We start from the raw sequence: 19990 nt of genomic DNA on the forward strand, positions 1-19990 counted from the left end.
CAGCAGCTGTCCCCTCTCAGACGGCGTCACCGGCGCCGGCTGCCGGACCGGGGAGCGCTGCTGCCCGCACGACAGTGGCGCCGCCATGTGGTTGATCCTCCTGACCTCTGAGGGCAGCGGTGCACCGACGGCTCCGGTGGACGGCCGCACCGGCCGCGGCCGCCGCCAAGCCGGCAGGCCGGGTCCCTACCGATCGCCTGCTGGGTTCGGACCACACCAGCATTGCTCTGATCCGCGCCAGCGGCCGACCCGGCCCGGTCCACAGGAGGACGACAGGCCACTCTTATTTGTCAACGGCTCACCGGTGGACAGGCGCGGCGGCCAGGGCACGGGCGTGATCAGATCCCGCCCGAACAACTTTCCCAGCCTCTACCGGTTGTTCGACCACCTGCAGCGACCGCGATGGCCCGTGGTGTTCGGCCGCTGAGACCCGATGGTGGTGGCCAGAGCCGACAGCCTGTGGTAGCCAGAGCCGACAGCCTGTGGTGGCCAGGGCTGACAGCCTGTGGTGGCTAGGGCCGACAGCCTGTGCCCGTACTGGCGCACCTACTCACCCTGTCCGACCACTTACAACAGCTCGTGCTGAGCGGCTCACCGGTGGCACAGTGCAGCATGTCATGTCGTCTGGTGTAATCGCTCAGCCACGCAGTGCGAGTGGCTGACCGGCTGTATGCAGCTGATACAAATAAAACGCTGGTCAGCCGTTGCTGTATACTGTATGTCACGTTGTACAGGAATTTTTTTTCTCAAAAAGTTACAATCTGATTGATAGATCTAACTTAACAAATAGCTAAACACAAAGGTGAGAATATCAGCCATCTTTGCTCGGTAACCTGAAAGTCGTTGAGTGCGACGCCGTGATCACTATATCGGATAATCAGCACGCAGTCCCACACACCCCGGTCACTATATCGGATAATCAGCAGTCAGTCCCACACACCTCGCTCACTATTTTGTGAGCCACGCTGGCCATCTCAAGCACTGTATAAAACATGTCTAACCAATCAGTCATAAATAGTGGTTAATGACCTCTCTACAAAATGTTTGAAATAGGTGAAGTTGTATTTGTGTATGAACTTTCGGACATGACCCCTGATAGCATACCAAAACCCCGAATATAAAATTGCACCACCAAGAAACACCGGGGTCACCTGAGCAAGTAATTATGCAACTAAATTTTAATCATTGCAAATACTAGATAGCCTTTGTTCATATCAAGACGAAAATGGTCAAAGTAAAAGCCAATATGTTTCACGCTTCAGCTTTTTCAGTGGTAAAAAGCAAATCCAGAGAGACAGACATCGTTTTTTTCTCACAAAAAGATGAAAGCACAGTTGCGCGCTGATAACGATGCACCTCAAAGGACATACACGCTTGCGATCTACCACTAACAAAAAATCAAAAGTAACCTACGTAAGCCTTTCATTTATTGATGGTAGTTTAGCCAGGAAGGTAGCAACGCAGAAAGACGATAAAAGCTTCCCCCACAGATATCACAATCCAGCGAGAACGTATCAGGTGCCAGGTGTCAAGTATAAGGTATCGGGTATCATGGCTTATTATCCACCCCCAGAAAAACTCACCACAAAAACAATCATCCCAACAAAATTAACCCCTTAAATACTCCGGCGAAGCAAAAACAGCGATCAAAATTTTCCAACGGGCACCTGCGCGAATAAGAAAATAAGGCTTCTTTCGACGAACACTTCAAAAACTCACACCTGACCGACATCATTCACCCGAACACGCTCATCGCCGCTAAACTACGAACATGCAAGGCCATGACTCAATCGAAGATCTATCTCCTGAAAATTATTGACGGAAGTGGCCAGATGGTCCGGACGCTATCAGTTTTTAGTTTCGTCTGGCGACTTTTTCGCGGAAACATTTGACGAGAGATTTTGCGTTGTGGTGGTCCATATCCGTTACAGTGCCGACGTGAGCCGGGCTTAACTATCCATGAAACAATCCCAACTATGCCTGGCTTCGTCTGACGATTCGTTGTTGCATCAGATTGAGCGGACCTGTAGGACTTGCCTTCACAGGCGGTCATGACCTGACATTGACTTTCCATATGGCAGCGGTCCTATGAGGTACATTTAGGTTTGTACCCCTAAAGATCGGCTGTACAGATGTCTGTGGCTGTGCGATGTTTGGAGCGGCTACGTAAAGTACGTACGTACGCACGTCGGCAGCCAAAAGCCATGCCGCTTGGCAGCTTGCTCGGAGGAGCCTCCAGGGTCAATATAAACGCCCTCCCGCCCATCCCGCCCCCAACCAACCGAAGCGTGTTAAAAGGGATGTTTCACAGTTCAATGTGTTAAGGAGGCAAGCAGCACATATGGTGGAAAAAGCGTACTTGGCAACTAACTATTGGTATCATCTCAAGACTGTAAAACTTATCTAGATAACGAAATTTCACCCGGCAGTAAATATGCTGACGATACGGTATAATCCTGATACACGCAGTTTTTGATAATGTTTGCTTTGGATTTTTTGTCAACTTGTTTCTGTCGGCTGGCCTTTGATCGTTTCACTTAACAACACATCACGGCTCACTGACATAACTGCATGCGTTTATACCCTTGACTACCCATCGTGCATTATTTATAAGAAAACATAAATTGTTTTCAGCATTTTCAGCGTTTCTGGTACCTCCTTTGGCCGTATTTTCAAAACCAAGGCTTTTCAAGGTTTCGAGAAAAAATCCCCTTTAAACATGACACCTACCACCAGACCTAGTGTAGTTAAGTTTATGTGCGTGGCGTGTGGTGTGTAGCGCACCAGCCAATGTCGGGGAGATTGGAATCGACTCCAATAATTTTCCTCAGGCGTAGAACCCTTGCCTTTCAAGCCCTTGAACTTCTGTGATTCTGAACTCCTCTGTCTCCAAGAAATACATTGGCGCTTTGTCATCCTCACCAGGTGGGTCATAGAACACACCTATCAAGTTTGCTGTCATGTTAGTTTCTACTATTATTTGCCAAATGGGTTCTGGATACTTCGCAAGGACGTCTTCACCGTAACTGGCAATATTTTCCTTCACACGTATGAAAACCATTCCTCCGATTGCATCGCTCCCACCTGTTCTGTACGTTGCATAACGGCTTGGAGACACTTTGCTGAAAACAATGTTTTCTTTAGCCAAGATATGCCTAGTGAAACGAGTGTCCTATACTCCCGTACAAACACTACAAAGTCTCCAACTTTGTTTGCAGACCTAATGAATCGACAGTTTATGAGTGCTCCTTTAAACTCATCGACAAGTTCAAATTTATAGCAATCATGGCTTCTGGGTCGCCTATAACCCTCTTGATGTATGCCTGCAATGTAACACTGACTCACCACCTCTTCGACTATACCAATGCTCTAAAAAACATCAACCGATTTAGAAGGTTCATGAACAGCCAGAGTTGCCACTGGCCTGTTAAAATGCATCCGTCTCTTCCCACACTATCACAACGGAACTTATCGAGTGCTCCACGGAAATCTACGTTTGATAGTTTGCTAGTCATCGTACAGGTAAGCTAAACGTAGAACTTTGGAGACATCGGTCTCCAATCCCTCGATCGCTACGTCATTTGTTTCAATGTGACGAACAACCGGCCTGACCCTGCCCCCATTCGCGGAAGCAGGCAACTGCTCTTTCAAATGATGGATCGTCCCGCATTGTATATACATATTGTATCTTGTACCGCCCTCCCCTTGTATCTGCTATCTTGAACTGTTGTGTGGTTGGTAGTATCCTTGCAAGTACTTAACATTCGAGTCACTAATCATCAGAATTCCATCTCGTGGAGCGCTCGCTGAATTTTTAGAAGCGATCAGTGAATCAGCTGTTTTAGCAGGTGGTGAGACGTTTTTTCCTTGGTGTCTTTACCGGTTCACCTTGTACTGCACAGCTGTGTTTCCCGTTCGATTCCAGTCTGGGCTATATGCGATCGGGGCATGCTTTGCAAACGACCAAGGTCAGTGGCTAAAGCACCCATCTCCATTTGTGTTAACACCCGCTCGGGTGGGAATCAAATTGACCCCCCCCCCCCCGAAGGTTTTTCCAGAATGGGTTCCGAACGGCGCTACATAGCCGCCCCAAATTTTGCATAGCCGTAGACAATTGAATAGCAGATCGCTTGGCATCAAAAATTGATACGTACTTTGTAAGGTCGCTGACCTATGGCAGGTCAAAGTCAGGCCATGGTTACAGCGAAGACAATTTCTAGGGAAGCGTCCAATCTGATCCAGCAGCGAAATGTTAGACGAAGCCACACATATCTAAGATGCTTTCTTAGGCAACACAACAGTTGAATGAGCAAATCGCTTCGACCTAAGGTCAGGTATGAAGGTCACACCAAGGTCAAAACCAGCCTGTTTTATTACTCTAGGGCTTGCTGTATGATATGGTTTCTGGTGCTCGTTTCGAGTTTATTGACAGCAGGAACTGCATTATACATCTTTCATGGACTTTTTAGAGGTCGGAATAGGTCATTGACCTAAAAAGACCTAGGTCGACATTTTGTTTAGGAACATACTGCCTAGCGTAATCCTTGTCGCTTAGTCAAATGCAAAACTCAAAGCAATCTTGTATGATTTTGGTCACTTTGACCTTCAGAAGGTCAAACAAGGTCACTGACCTTAAATGGGAATGTGAGCTTTTACTAAGAAACGGTTATCTACGTTCTGGGGGCACTTTGAAGACCAACCTGGAACTTGACCTTGTTTGACCTTTTTGACCCAAAGGTCATGACCTAGGAACCTGAAACTTTAACCTAAGTGAGTTCACGCACAGGTCAACACACCCTGTAAATTTGATGTTTCTAGCTTTCTTAGCTCCCGAGATCTCAGGGGGGTCAAATTGACCTCCCTCCCCACCCGAGCGAAGGGTATCTAGCCGGCCACCCCGGCGCGTGTTAATCTGATTCCCTTCATGATAGCAATAAGGATAACTCCAAGAAATGATGGGCCGGGTGTGGGAAATCCTGGATGCATGATCAGCTTCGGGAGACCCAGCTTTTGTTTGGGTGCTGGTAGTTTTCTTCGTTATCTCTTGTGCTACAGCCCGTACAGATTTGGTGTCAAATATTGGATGTATTTTACATTCTTCACCACCTTTGGTCTTCACGAATATGTTTTCGCTCATGTGCTGTGACGGCTTTGTACACCCAAAGTCTTAGTAGCGAGAAAAAAGCAGTTGGTGGCGGGACCAGTGTTTTGTTAAACACCACCTGCTACGAGCGGCGTCTCTATTAAAATAAGTCCCAGGGCATCTCTGGCGGCTCGCGAACAGCGCACGCGAGGGTCCGGAAACGTTATTTCCTACTTGAGTGGAAACTGTCCCCTCTGATCCTGTAGGATTGTAAGCCAATCATCTAAAAATTGACGGTAGCGTTCGAGCAACGTCACGTTTTCCCCCTGGAGAACTTTAATTTGCTGCGGTCCCCGTTAGCAAGGCATTGTCTTTGATTTAGAAAAATCATTGTCTTAGCAAGGCATTGTCCTAGAAAACATTGTCTTTGGCTAATTTGAAAATGCCTTTTCGGAAGGCGGCTACCGGTGGGCGACAATTAGCGTCCATGATGAGAGAAAGCATAAAACAGCTCTTTACAACGTAATAGGGAACTATAACACACACACACACACACACACACACACCACACACACACACCACACACCACACACACACACACACACACACACACACACCACACACACACACACACACACACACACACACATATATATATATATATATATATATATATATATATATATATATATATATATATATGTATGTATATATAGAATGTATTTTTTTGAGAGGCAGCAGTGACCAACGCTTTGATGTGACTTCTCAAAACGAAACTCCACAAGCTTGCTCAAGCTTGCTCAAGCTTGCCTGAGCATTCCGTGGAAGTGTATGCTGCAGCGCTGCGCCCCTGGACTCTCTTCTGCTGACGTCCAGCTAATCTCCAGGCGGGCGACAGGTGCCGCGATGGTGGGGACTGTCGGGACTTCCCGGCAATAGCTCCTGGTTGAAATTCCGACCAGTGGAAGGTGTCTTGCCCCTCTAGCTTGTCTCGTAACGCACGAATGGGCTGCGAACCAGACACAACCAGACGAGCCGTAGGCGGATGACTTAAAAGCGGTGGATTACACTGGATTTCGTGACAGAGAGATGTGCCCCAAAGTGTTCTCCTGAAAACCAAATTAATCAAGCCGTAGAGGTGCTCAATTTATTGCAAGGCATTCAACATCGCACAATCTTGGTTTACTTATTTGTACGTGCCTTCTCCGAATTTTCAAGCTTTGGCACTTCGATGCACGTCTTAATGCCTATAACGCATTTGTAAGGGGACGCCCTGAAAAACGTGCATACCTTATAACGTAAGGTAGGTGTCACCACTGATGAGTGACTCCTCTTGCAATGTGATAGGTCTGAACAGCAGTTGCTAGATAATCATCGGCATAGTGTACATACGTGTACTCGGAGCCTAATTAATGACGTCAGCTATGGTTCTGAGATCGGTTTTGACTTCGTTCCTTAGGAAGTCAAACCTTCACCTCGACCTGACCGCCACACCTGGCCAATGGAATCAGGAGTGATCCTGACTCCAACTACCTACCTGGTAAAGAAACCGTCTCGAAGGTTTCGTTTAGCATTCCGTTGTAACATCATAGGGACAATTCTCTGGGAAATGCCTTTGATGACAGCTATGGCCTGACTTTGACCTGCCACTGGTCATCAATCTTATAAGGTGTAAATAGTTTTTAAATTCAACAATATTTTTTATCGGATACAGCTAAACCAATTTAAACGCGGGTACACCACACAGTTTGGGAAGCTTTTCGGAACACGTTTTGGGGTTTAAAGTAACCCTCCAAACGAGTGAGTGTTAAAAATGGCTTTCATCCGTAATCCGAGATCCTCCATGAACAAAAAGACGGTAACTGGCCCATCATGGGTTAGTCGAGATAACAAGTAGTACATGGAATGCAAAAGGACAGGAACTTTACTGTCTTCTACGTCCCTGATCGCCCTTGCATGCCCATTTGGAGTTCGAAAGTCATTTTTGAAATACAAACCTTAGGGGGGGGGGGGGGTAAACATGAGGTCAAATTAACCCCCTCCAATCGATCTCATGTTAATGCTGATTGTGTTGCTGATGATAACTCAATAACATTTGTTTTTCCACGCCTGGACGGTCTTTGAAATGCCCAGCGTAGCTCATACAATGGCGATTGGAGCGTGTGGGATATCCGACTGCTTACCTGAAAAGGGGATCATCGTGTCGCCTTCAAGGATTTCTGTGTTACCGAGTAAAGGTCACTCTTATTCTAACTTGAAGTGTCGTTAGCTGTGCAGCACGCTGTCATAGAAGATGCTTAGAATAATAGTCCGCTCACGTTCCGATTCATCTTCCGGGGGCAATATATATATTTTTTACATCAAGTGGATCACCGCCCACACCATTCGGCTTGCAGTTGTTTGAAAACATATCCTGTCCAACATGATATACGGTACAAAATAACGGTTCACGAGTGTTTTATTTGCATCAGCTGCATGCAGCCGGTCAGCCACTCGCACCGCGCGGGTGAGCGCTAACACCAGACGACATGACGTGCTGCACTGCGCCACCGGTGAGCCGCTCAGCACGAGAAGTGAATGGTCACACAGTGTGTGTGGGTGCGACGGTAAGGGCACAGGCTGTCGGCTCTGGCCACCACATGCTGTCGGCCCTGGCCACCACAGGTTATCAGGCCCTCACCACCACAGGCTGTCGGCCCTGGCCACCACAGGCTGTCGGCCCTGGCTACCGCACGCTGTCGGCTCTGACCACCCCCAGGTCTCAGCGGCCGAACACCACAGGCCATCGCGGCCGCCGTAGGCGGCCGAACACCTGGTAGAACCTGGGAAAGTTCTTCGGGCGGGATCTGATCACGCCCGTGCCCTGGCCGCCGCGCCTGTCCACCGGTGAGCCGTTGACAAAAAAGGCTTCGTTGATGTCCCCCAGCGGACCGGGCCGGGGCGGCCGCTGGTGCGGATCAGAGGGATGCTCATACGGTCTGAGCCCAGCAGGCGATCGGTAGGGATCCCGCCTGCCGGCCTGGCGGCGGCGGCGGCCGGTGCGGGCGTCCACCGGAGCCGTCGGTGCACCGCTGCCCTCGGAGATCAGGAGGATCGGCCATATGGCAGCGCCACTGTCGTGCGGGCAGCAGCGCTCCCCGGTCCGGCAGCCGGCGCCGGTGACGCCGTCTGAGAGGGGACAGCTGCTGGCCGGCTGACACGTGCCCAGATGACCGGCAGACGTCAGGCAGACCGAGCCAGCGGCGCCTGTCGACAACGAGGCAGCTGAGTTGCCTGACCGTAGGACGGGAGTGTTAGGTGGCAGGTTAATGATGCTTTAAGTTATAGAACACTGTGAATGGCATTCGCTTTATGGTGGAAGCCACAGAGATTCCCGAAGGTTTACCCAGAATAATGTCCAAAATGGCTTTGATCACAAGGTGTATAAATGGGCACGTGAGTGCATACGTTTACAAATATTGTGAGCACAAAGCTGCTGACCACGTCGGCTCCTGCTGCACGACCCTCTGCTTCGAGACGTACTTTTTTCTTGCAGGAAATGCAGCTCTAATAAGCTGTAAAGATACTTCTTCTTGCTCACACTTCAAGTGTACCACTTTTGTTCTGGCAACCATTCTGTCAGGCCATCCAAGATCAGTCTAGCGCAAATTTTGGCCTTGGTCACCAGAGTTATTGGAGAAGATGTGAGACCCCCTGGTAGCGAACAGGTTAAATGAACTCCCATAGGGTGAGATTTAAAACACGCTCGGGTGGGGAACCACATTGACTCCCGCGAGGTTTTCCTGAATAATTTCCAAATGGCGCGGCGTGGCCACACCAAACTTTGCAAAGCAGTAGAGAATTGAATAGCGGATCCTCTAACTTGAATCGCTGAGCTATGGCAGGTCAAAGTGAGGCTGTGGCTGCCAGCGAAGGGCATTTATAGGGAATCGTTTAGTGTGGTGCAACAACAGAGTGTTTGACGAATCCATGCATATCTGAGTTAGTTTCTTAAGTAATAAACCATTTGAATTCATAATTACAATCAATTTCACTGACCTAGGATCAGATATGAAGACCAGGACGAGGTCATAAGCAACCTGCTCTTTTACTCGAGGACTTGATTTTATGGGGTAGTTTCTGGTGCTTCCTACAAATTCGTTAATGACTGGGGCCGCAAAAACATCTTCCATGGGCTTTTTAAAGGCCAGAGTAGGCCACTGACTTAAAGGATCCAGGTCAGCATATTTTTTAAAGAACATGCCCTTTAACGTAATCCCTAACGCTTATTCGAATGGCAAGATAGGAACAATCTCGTGCGTATTTGGTTACCTATACCCTAAAAAGGTCAAACAAGGTCACTGACCTCATTGACCTTTTCTTTGAGCAGGTCTCTAGCATGAGGAGGCCTGGAGCACTTGATACACTCAGTAAGAATTTGACCTCGTTTGACCTTATTTGACCCCAAAGCGTATAACCTAGAAACCTCAAATTTGATTCAAATGAGTTCACGTACAGGCCAATCTTCCCTATGAATTTGGTGTTTCTAGCTATCTTAGTTTTTGGGATATCCGGGTGGTCAATTTGACCCCCAACAGGTATTCAGCGAAGGGCATTTAGCCGGTCACCCGGGCGTGTTTTATGGCCCCGATGCCGAGGCGCCCTTAAAAACCAAATCACCGATTCACCGGGCGCGTTTTAACATGCAAAGGTTCAGAACACACCGGGATGATGCCATACAGGTTGGCGTAGTGTTTAACAAATACATCCTCTTGGCTGCTGCCCTCGTCACGTCTGGCATATACCAAACAAATGGAGATGATTCATGAGTAACGGGCGTTTATTGCTGCCTCGAAAATCATGTTTCGTTACATTGAGACAAAGGTCCTACTTTTGTTGTGTTCTTACAGATCGCTGGCCACATACTTAAATCACAGCAGAAAATAGCTAGCCAGCCACTGGAGTGACGTTTTTTACCCTCTTTGGTGTCTTGCACACGTTGCGAGCAAATTAGACCAGCCACTTGCAGCACATAAACGTCTAATACCAACCAGCAAAATTAAATACCCTGCAAAAATCAGTGTCTGTCATTTGCGTGAACGTGTTCGCTATCAAAAATGTCTCTAAGCCTCACCTCTGTCCATCTGCAAGACCAAACGTCCAGACGTCAGGTCAAGAGCGGCAGCCAGCGCCAGGCACAGCCAGAGTCGCACCATTCTGTACCGCACGTGGAAGCGGGACGCACTGTCCGGAGCCGCCCGGGTACCTGCCAGCCGTTGCACCACCACACTAGTACTGGGAAAGCTGCCGGGACCTTATATCGGCCACTGATTGATGACGGAACAGTATGATGAAATCCGTTACATGACGTATTTCTCCCCTTCACCACGCCGGCCGTCATACTGTGGCCTTGTAGTAATCCTCCTGCTGGGGCTGAAGCTTTGATGATTATTTGTCTTGATCGGAGGCCCGTTTGATTAAAAAATCGCCGCTCCAGGCCTAAAAATATACCAACTAAAGTATTTCCTCCTTTTACCAAATTTTGTAAACGTTCTTGAAACCCGGCCCAAGTTTCGCTGGCGACCAGGTCGTTGTCATCCCAATGCCTCTTCAAGTGTCTGCACATTTCAGCCGACTGACGTCACAATAGGCACACTTTCGTGGTCTTTTAAGACTTTCCTTTTAGTGAAAGTAATGCTTTCTGTGGTTTATGGACATCTTTGGTCTTTTTCATCAACTTAAGTGCTTTTTTAAATTGTGAAACTTATACCTTTCCATCTAGATTTTGCCGTGAATTAGTGGACCGCTATGGCGGATTGCAACACTTTTAGGCAGTTTTTGCCGACAATTCCATCGGTTGCCATTGGAGACAGCGTAACGCTTTAACGCGCATGTAAGCAAGGCTATCTAACGCGAGGGTGGTTGACGGACCCAGGGGAGGATGAGAGCTGAATAGTGAGTGGAAATTGCATTTAGCATTGAAAACGTTGTAGGGAATACTATTTCGAATCTTCAAACATTTCATCGTGGCGAAGGCAGGGATATATTATGCAGCATGTTGTAGGCGTAATGCGGTCTTTGTCTATGAAAGAAGTAGCGGTGGAGTATTTATGGAAAGGGTGGAGAGGGGGAGGGGTGACTCGATTCGTACCTGTGATTTGTACGGCAATGATTTGTACCCCATTCCTCTCCATGCACCCTCAAAGAGCTGTTGTTTGGTGCTCAAATGTTCAATGTTGCGCGAAGTTGGAGGGGAGGGTCTGCCCCTTTAATCCGCCGCAGAAAGATGATCTTTTTGATGACATTCAATCCGCAGGAAGAACCACTGGTGTCCTGGTTCCCCGGTTGGCAGTTTGCATTTAGGAAATAGCGGGACATTGATGTTGGAACTCCGCATTTTCTATCATTTATATGTGTCAAATATCATGACATGTATAAATTGAGCCAAATGCAGCGCCAGTGGCGCATGTGGAAGGGGAGGGGGCACAAGGGGCACAAGGTCTTCCCCCCTCCCCTCCTTAGGTTGCGACTTCCGATGGTCCAGGGGGGGCCCACCGGGCCGATGATCAAGGACCCGATCGGAGGGCCTAAGGGCGCGGCTAGACGGAGCCCTCTTCAGGGGCCCGACCTGCGTGGACGGGCCCTCAGTTAACAGTCAGCGGATCCTTTGCGCCGTTAGGGGACCCCTGAGTCGATAAGGGTCTGGCACTGAGTCCGGCGCTGGCACTAACACTGGCACTAGCACTGGCACTTGAGTCTGGCACCGCCAGTGCTGTATAGTCGGCGTCGTGTTGGTATGTGCGTGAGGGCCCACTTTCAGAACGAACACCGACCAATCTGACGCCCCTGCATCTATCAGGGGCCTACAGTGTTTACCAGAGGGCCCTGTGTTGGCAAGGGGTCGCGAGTCGACCAAGAGCAGCGTTCAATGAGGCCCGAAGACGGGCCCGAGGGCTCACCGAAACCGACAATGAACAATCTGATTGGAGCGCATAAGGGCCCGAAGGTACGCCACGCAAAGGATCACGGCCCGTAGGGCTATGACCTCAAATATGAGACAAGGGGTCTCTTATGCCATTTGAGGACCCCTGAGGCATTGCAACACCAAACAGCTGGCTACGCGTCGGTCTGAACCCTGGGATCCCATTTCCCGAGCAAGAACAGGGCCGGGGCCCATGATTTGCATTGTTCTGGGTGCCTGAAACAATGACTGGGCCCCAGTGCTGGTAATGGGTCTACGTGCCTTACAGTGGGCCATATATCGGCAGGTGTCCCCGAGTCCGTCACGGGCCTTGTTTGAGGAGCCCGAAAGAGGGCCCAATGCCCCCTCGGGACCAAAGATCAAGGGCCCTATAGGAAGGCTGAAGAAGCCATAGGGCCAGGACTCCACGTAGGTTGCAATAAGAACGCAGCCCGCCCGTTGGGCCGTGACCTTCAAGGCCCGTCAGAGGGCCACTGCATCGATTGGGGATCCGCGGGACAGTACGGGCCTCTCATATTAGCGCTTGAGCAATCAGCCTGAATCTGTGCCAGTTCAGCTCTAAAGTGAATAAGAGCGGCCCGATGAATCTAAATTGAAAGGGAGAGCGCTTGGTTTCGCCTCCGGTGCAAGTGTTGGGTATTTAACAAATAACAAATATGGCGGTGGAAAAAGCTGTGCACTGTTCGGTTCCCTAACAGCCAGGCATCCCGCGCTGTGCGTTTTTCACTGTTGGAGCTTTTGTCATCTTCAGGCCTGGATGATCACCGGGGCGTGAGCATGCCCATCTGACTTTCGGCGGATGAAGTCACGTGCCCAGCACCGAACTAACCGTCAGAACTGGCCTCGGGGATCGCTCGCTCACTGCGCCAGGTGTGCCAGCTGCTGCGGAATGCTCGGAACTTGCAGCACGTCCAGAACGAGAGTGTCTTCAGCCGCCAGCAACTCAGTCACTCAACTTAGCAACCCAGCCAGCATGGACTGGCCAAGGGTCGATGGAGGGTTTTGATGCCACCAACACTGTCACAGTACGCTCCAGCTGATGGAAGACCTATGCATTCGCCAAGCATGTCATGAGCATCCCCTGCTTTCAAACAGCACGCTATCAAGGTGGATGCGTGGCTTCCAAGTTCCAGCTCGATGCTGGCACCATCCATGCGGCACTCAGGGTGCTGAGGCCGGCGGTGGAGACCATGGACTCGCTTGAGTGCATCTGGTCTTGCTTCTGCGTTAGCGAGACAACATTGCACGGCCGACAGTCTTAATAACCTGAGCCTGCTGTCACACGAAGAATATCGTTGTTAATTGATCCATTGCACTCATGAATAGCCGAAGGGTTGTGGACGTGGGTTATGGTGGTCTCTTAGGCTGCGTTTCGTTAATCATCGAGCAAGTCTTATCCGGTATTTGCCAAGCAAAGGTGGAGCAAACCAGCAGTGCCTCTTGCACCATGAAACTAGCAAGCGTCAGGGCCTAGCTCCGGTGAATTATTATGCCCCAGTGTGCACTGACTTGACTGTTCCCGTTAGATGGAGCCGCGCGAACGTGCCTGCCCAGGTCCGGGTCGGGAGCCCCTGCCGAGGAGCTTGGGGCACCTTATAAGCTTCTTGCGCTTTTATACCCGACTGTTCCTCGAAAAATTTGAGGCCAGGAAGATAGGAGAAACGCCCGCACTCGCTCCGGTACACCGTCATGGGCTACATCGATGCGACCATTTTGTTCTGTCTGGTGATCTGCCAAACCGAAGTCCAGTCTAAATGCCAACAGGGGCTCAGAAGTTCCTCGGATTCGCTTGGAGTATGTACCGCGCAGTGCGATAGCTGTGACGCACGAAAAAAAACTGGTATCACGAGGGTGCAGTTTGAGTTCATCTGGTGCTACCGAAGTCAGAGATAGGTCCTTACAGCAAGCACTTCTTTGGCGTAAAGCGCGGCGGATTGTCCTCGAATAGCTTTCTTCTTGGGTCTTATATGACCGCTCCGCTTCTTGAAATGCCTAAAAAATCAGGCATAACTGTCAAGTTCCTTCATCCATTCATCTCTGCTTTGACCTTGCGGATCATTTCACCCATCAAACGTGTTGTAATACGTGCGATCTCTCATGGTCAATGTGGCGCGTGCGGCCGTTTCAGCGTTAAGCGAGTGCCCCCGGTGACGTCAAATGGGGATCTTTGCTGAGAAGTGCGGTGGCGGGACGGTTTCACCTGGCATAAATCGCCTTGCTGGCGACGATTTTTTTCAGACCCAAAATCAGTTGTTACGAGTTGGAAACACCAGATGCTATCGTACTGCAAACACCCTACTTTTACGATGGTCGATTATGTTCATTGAGAATGACGCATAGCTTTCGTTGTTGCAAATAAGGTTCAACAAGTGTCTTATGTGTGTAATTTGTCGCTTTTGTGTGGCATTAACATTTTAACACCTATTTTCAGTATAAATTTCTCTCCGAGCGGTCGGCAGTGGTCAAAGGTACGCAGGAAGATGGAGCATTGCGTGTGAAACTTTTGCGTTTCCGGGCTAGTTGAATAAGTTATGAAGCATTCCGAGACGCATAAAAGTCAAAAATGTTCATGGTTATACGGGGCAGAAATAAAGTAAGTGTAGCACATAACTCATTGGTAAAATTCATTACTGAGACACATGCCGGATCTGAATAAAGTAGAACTGCATGATAACGCGCTTACAGGGGCGGATCTAGCATGGAGTTTTTTTTTGGGGGGGGGGGGGGGCAACCGTTCGTCGCCAGCTGGCTGGTGTGGGATGCGAGGTCCAGTACACTTATGAAACACGATGTTTGCGCCGAGTATGACTAAGCCACGTCAACATGCGTTTTGTTTTGATATTCAAATCGCTGCCAACTTTTCTTCATTAAGTTTTTCCGAAACGAAAATAAGTGTTTGATACCGCACTATCAAAGTTAAAACAGACGATAAGAAGACGAAAATTTTATGAAGTTCTGGGAATGTTTGGGGGGGGGGAAACATACTCTCAGGGTTTTTCTCTTTTGGGGGGGGGGCATGGCCCCGTGCCCCCTTCCCCCTAGGATCCGCCTATGCGCTTATGCATAATGGTCGCTGCTCTGTTCGCCTTTGCAGGAAGTTATACGTTGACAAATCTCAGAGTTGCTTGAACAAAGAAATTGGAGGACGGCGGGTAACTTCGTGTGAGAGGGTCAGCTTACGTCTAGGGTAGACTAGGAGATGGTCATGCCCCCTCCCCTTCAGTTTGCTGGTCGTAAGTGAATATTCAACCACAAGCATATCACAACTAATTCAACGAAAACATCGAAATGCATACTTTGAATGCATTACCCAGTGTTATCACACTGACAAAATACCGCGCACAAAATGAGGGGAAATATCGTTTGAATTATGGTACCATGCGGCGAGGTACCTACCTACCAACTATCATTGATTGAACTGTCATGGCATAGCATCCCCCCCCCCTCTCGCTGCCCGACTCATCTCCTGTTCTCACGACACTATTTACAGCCCCCCCTCCGTACAAATATTCCACCCTTTGGTTCATGCCACACGGTACCCTCTACCTACCAAGGCCTAGATGTACCTGGATATCTCCAATCCTCCCCATGATCTCCCAACGACCAACCTACCTTTTGGCGGCCGAGAAATCGTGAGTAGGTCACAGAATCTGGGCAAGTAGGTCTAGTAGGATATAGGGTCTAGGCAGGTAGGCTTCTTTCTAGACACACGACAAGGTGCAGCCACGCGTGCCGTCACTCGAAGCAAAGCGAGCCCGCTGGCATTGGCCTAAGCACCTTGTACCAACCTTTTTGTAGTATCAACCAAAAGCCATACTACGGGCTACCAAACTTTAGTCCCGTGGTGACGCGTGGCCTTTTAGTCTAGTAGCCTTGGGTCTACGCATGCACCCATTATCGCGTTCTAAGAGGCTGGAGGCTCTACAAAGGCCAAACTTTCCCAGCTTTTTTCAACGATTCACTCTTGAAAAAGAGTTATGCCTGTTGTTCGCTGCCATCTTTTCCAGCCGAAATCTTAGCCTGCATTTACCCGCTATCGATCGCACGCACTTAACTGGAGCTGCGCCACCAAAAATAACACTGCCGACAGCTGCTATTTCAAGGACGGCACATGCTGAGGACGTCGACGAAAGAGTTGACAGCGACGCTAGGCGGTTGTGAAGATAAATGTTTTTTTACTCGGCACATCGACACCTAAAAGGTGCCATAGTTAGCGGCGAAGGCGGACAGCAAGCCGTTCGACAGCAGATGCGCTTTTTACAGGCGCCTGGGAGGGCAGCAGATCCTAGGATGGTCACGTAGGTGGACTTCTAGCCACCCATTATCAATGCATAACGCGTACCTCCCTAATGACTCGGTAACCACAAAAACTGGTACCCTTTACTGAAAATGCCAGAGATCTGCCCAGATTATATTGCATAACAAATAGAGGTCCTACCCCTGCTTTCATAAGTTATTTCAACACAAATAAACGGCAGAGGCAAGGCTAGGTATTTGAGGAAAAATCTGCCAACATGACAACAGAAAAAAACTTGGTGTTTCGCTTCTGGCAATGCCAGTAACATTTACTTTTAAAGCGGTTTGTGTTATCTAGTCGCTGCTACTTGATGGGCGTGATGCGGGCTGCACGACGCTGGGACCTTGAAATCAGGCAGCGTTTTCTGTCATCCATCTGCAACTAGAGACAGCACATCAATTACGGAATGCATAGATTTAACTCACATAACATCAGAGCTACGTATACACTTGCCAGAAGATCTGCAGGTCATTGCACTCTACCTACATGCTTACTTTCCATGCCGAATGTGTGCTGGTTGAACACGGAAGTGCGTACAACAACGGTAGGGAGGGGGGGGGGGGGGGCACAGGAATCACAGTAGCATGCAAAAACCTTTGGGCTCGAAATGGAGTAGGAAACACATGGCTGATGGGAACTTACACCTGATTAAATTCAGTACCTCCAAAATCCACCGATGGACCATAAAATAACGGGCTCATAAACATCATGGAAAACCAGTGGCTTGGTCCTACGTGCAGGCTCAAGAAATTTGCGATTCATAATATCGCCGAGGAGCCCACAGCGAACATTAGTCAAAAGGGATGAAAAACGAGGTACGGCCGGGTTTCGTAAGGGGGAGGGGGGCTAAGCGAGAGTGCAAGTTTTAAGTATTGCCGTGCGGTTGACCGCTAGAGCTCTGAGGGGGGCTGCCCTCTTGACTTATAAGCTATGGTAATATTTTTGACATTGCCAAGATGAAAATAGGCTACCAATCTAACGATTGGGGAACAACCACGGCGGTAGTATGCTCTCACCGTACTAAGTGTCATTGCATTAATGAAAATTTGACAAAGTGGAGGTGGACATTGACCTAGCTGCCTTGATCTCGGGGTAATCTTCGTCCCCCCTCCCCTCTCCGCTTGGCATGTTGCTATTTTATATCATAAGGCGAGCAGCACAGTTATACATTCGAGGCACTTCAGCGCAGTGAGGGCAACTCTGAATGAACGCAGCTATTAGTCGCGGTATCGTCACAACTTAGTCAGCTCATGGGTGAGAGAGGCCATTTGGTGCGCCAGGGGATTAGAGCAGGGCAGCAGGTAACTTTGTCATGGACCCTCTTGAACTATTGCTGTTGCCAAGGAGTTTAGGGGTGGGGGGGTTGGATGGAGGGGGTCTATCAATAAATAAACGAGTAACTTCCAAGAAAGAGGGGCAAGCACACAAGGACCGTGAATGCATCATGGCAATCGCAACCAGGGATGAAAATGCAAATGCTGTTTAAGTTGCATGTAAACAGAAGACTTTAAGTCCAGCCTAAGCATCTAAAATGTAGAAGTTCAGGCAGTTCAAAGGGCCTGCTTAGATGCCTATCCCCTGAAGCATTGCGTTGTTTCCCTTTCCCTTGCCGCTAGAAATAATACGAATACTTCAGGTACTCATTTAAAAGTAAAGATCACCGGTCATACCCCCCCCCCCCCGCCCCCAGTTCATCGCCTAAGCACGGGCGATGATATGAGGGGGGGGGGAGAGGCAGAGAGAGCTGCCGCACAAATAAGAGCAGCCTTTAACATGAGCTGCTCCCCCCCCCCCGCCTCCATCAAGCGTCTAGACAGAGGTTCCACTACTAACCACCCCCTTGCGCCTAAGCGTGCTTCAGGCAGCAAGATGTTGGCAAGTGGGGAAAGCTGTGATACATCCAGCAATAGCGTAGGTATCTATCAATCGAGGCTCACCTGTAAGCTATAGCATGTTGCTGAACTTTGGAAATGTTTCCAGCGAATTTCTTTGACGCCTATACTTCTGCGTCTTACACGCATGGAATAGAATAAAGCATTACATAGACATCCCAAAGCACGATGAACGCTGCAGGTCCTAATAAGTAGTCAACTGTAGTCTGATATTAGTTGCGACATCGACCAGGCGGGAGCAAAGCGACACAAGTTATGCAATTAAGATGCACGCACCCTTAAGCTGGGCTTCTGAGCCGCTGCAATCTAATTAAGGCGCATTCTGACAAAAGTGCGTCGGTCCTGCTTAAAAAAAAAACGCGACGAAAAGGTGGAATTTTTATCGGCGCATTTCCTACGATAACTGCACATTTACTATTGCGCTTCTCACCGTACATGTTGTTTGTAAGACGACGGAGGAAAATCGTTCCCGACAGGAATATATTTTCCCTACATGCGACCAGACAGCGGGGGATTTTAGTGGAGGAACATTGTTTTACTCCCGAGCTTTATAAAACTCGGAGGAGGAAAATCTGAAGGAAAAATCCATCCGTTGGCGTTCATTTTCTTATAAAACTGGCCTCAGGACATAACCTCTCCAGCTTCGGCAGCTCACCATCCTCCCTCACGTAGGGGTTTGGAGCTGCCCGCAGACGATTCCGCCGCCCTTGTGCTAGAGCGAAGATGCCTACAATAAACACCGAGATGTCGACATATACGTGAGCAATTTGTGTTACAATCATGCTGCCCTTTTCGATACGATTAAACACAGGCTGTCTGATCAGGCGGTTACCAGGAACACAGTCACTCACTACGAGACCTCCGAGGCACCCTAGACAAGGTACAACAATGGTCGAGACGTTCTGACCTCCAGTTTTCCGTTTACAAATCGGCCGTTGTGATTTTCCGTAAAAGGTGACAACATGCACCAGCATATTCCCATCGCCTCGACAGCCCGCATATCCCTCTGCTTCGTCGCTCAAATTGCTAAACGCCAAGCTTGTTCACACGAAGTACATGGCACGCTTGCAGTTGTTCAGATGCGTGTCAGAGTCAAGATATGGCGCTGACCGACACCCTATGATCATTTTACAAATCCTTGGCCCTACCCATTAGCGGATACGGCTCTGCGGCACCTGCAAATGATACTGGCAGCAGTCCAGAGTCCCTGAGTGTTTTTCAAAATATGTTCTTGCGGCTCACGCAGGGAGCACTGTGCTCATCTCCACTTTCCGCGCCTCAGGTGGACGCGTACATTATGCCTCGAGCCCTCCGACGTGCTGAATACGCATTGAGGTACATAAAAAATTCGAAAAATCCCAAGCGCCTTATGTTTGCCTCAACACGCATATTGCCAAGAGTTCACCTCCCTCACGTAGGAGCGGCAGAACGCCGCTCGGGCCCGACAATCGCGCCTCATGTCAACATCTGCCGAAGCACAATATCAGGAACATAAGCCTAACATAAGAAGTATAATATACAAAGTGCAAAGTGCAAGTAAAAAGTATGCTATAAGAAGTTCTGTTCTACCGCGGGTCTCCGTGCCAACTGCTTTAATAATGCCTCTGGCAACTGACACCACGAAAAGTTTGGCTTCTTTTTGCTGATCTTAAGCCATGTCGTAACAGACGATATATAGGAAAAGTTCAGCCGCGTGGAAAAATTAAGCAATATTCACATTGTCTATTTATGCCGATGGCTTCAGAACCGACCAACGC

Source organism: Pollicipes pollicipes, unplaced genomic scaffold (assembly GCF_011947565.3).
Source record: "Pollicipes pollicipes isolate AB1234 unplaced genomic scaffold, Ppol_2.1 Scaffold_4295;HRSCAF=5057_pilon_pilon_pilon, whole genome shotgun sequence".
NCBI classification, from domain to species: Eukaryota; Metazoa; Arthropoda; class Thecostraca; order Pollicipedomorpha; family Pollicipedidae; genus Pollicipes; species Pollicipes pollicipes.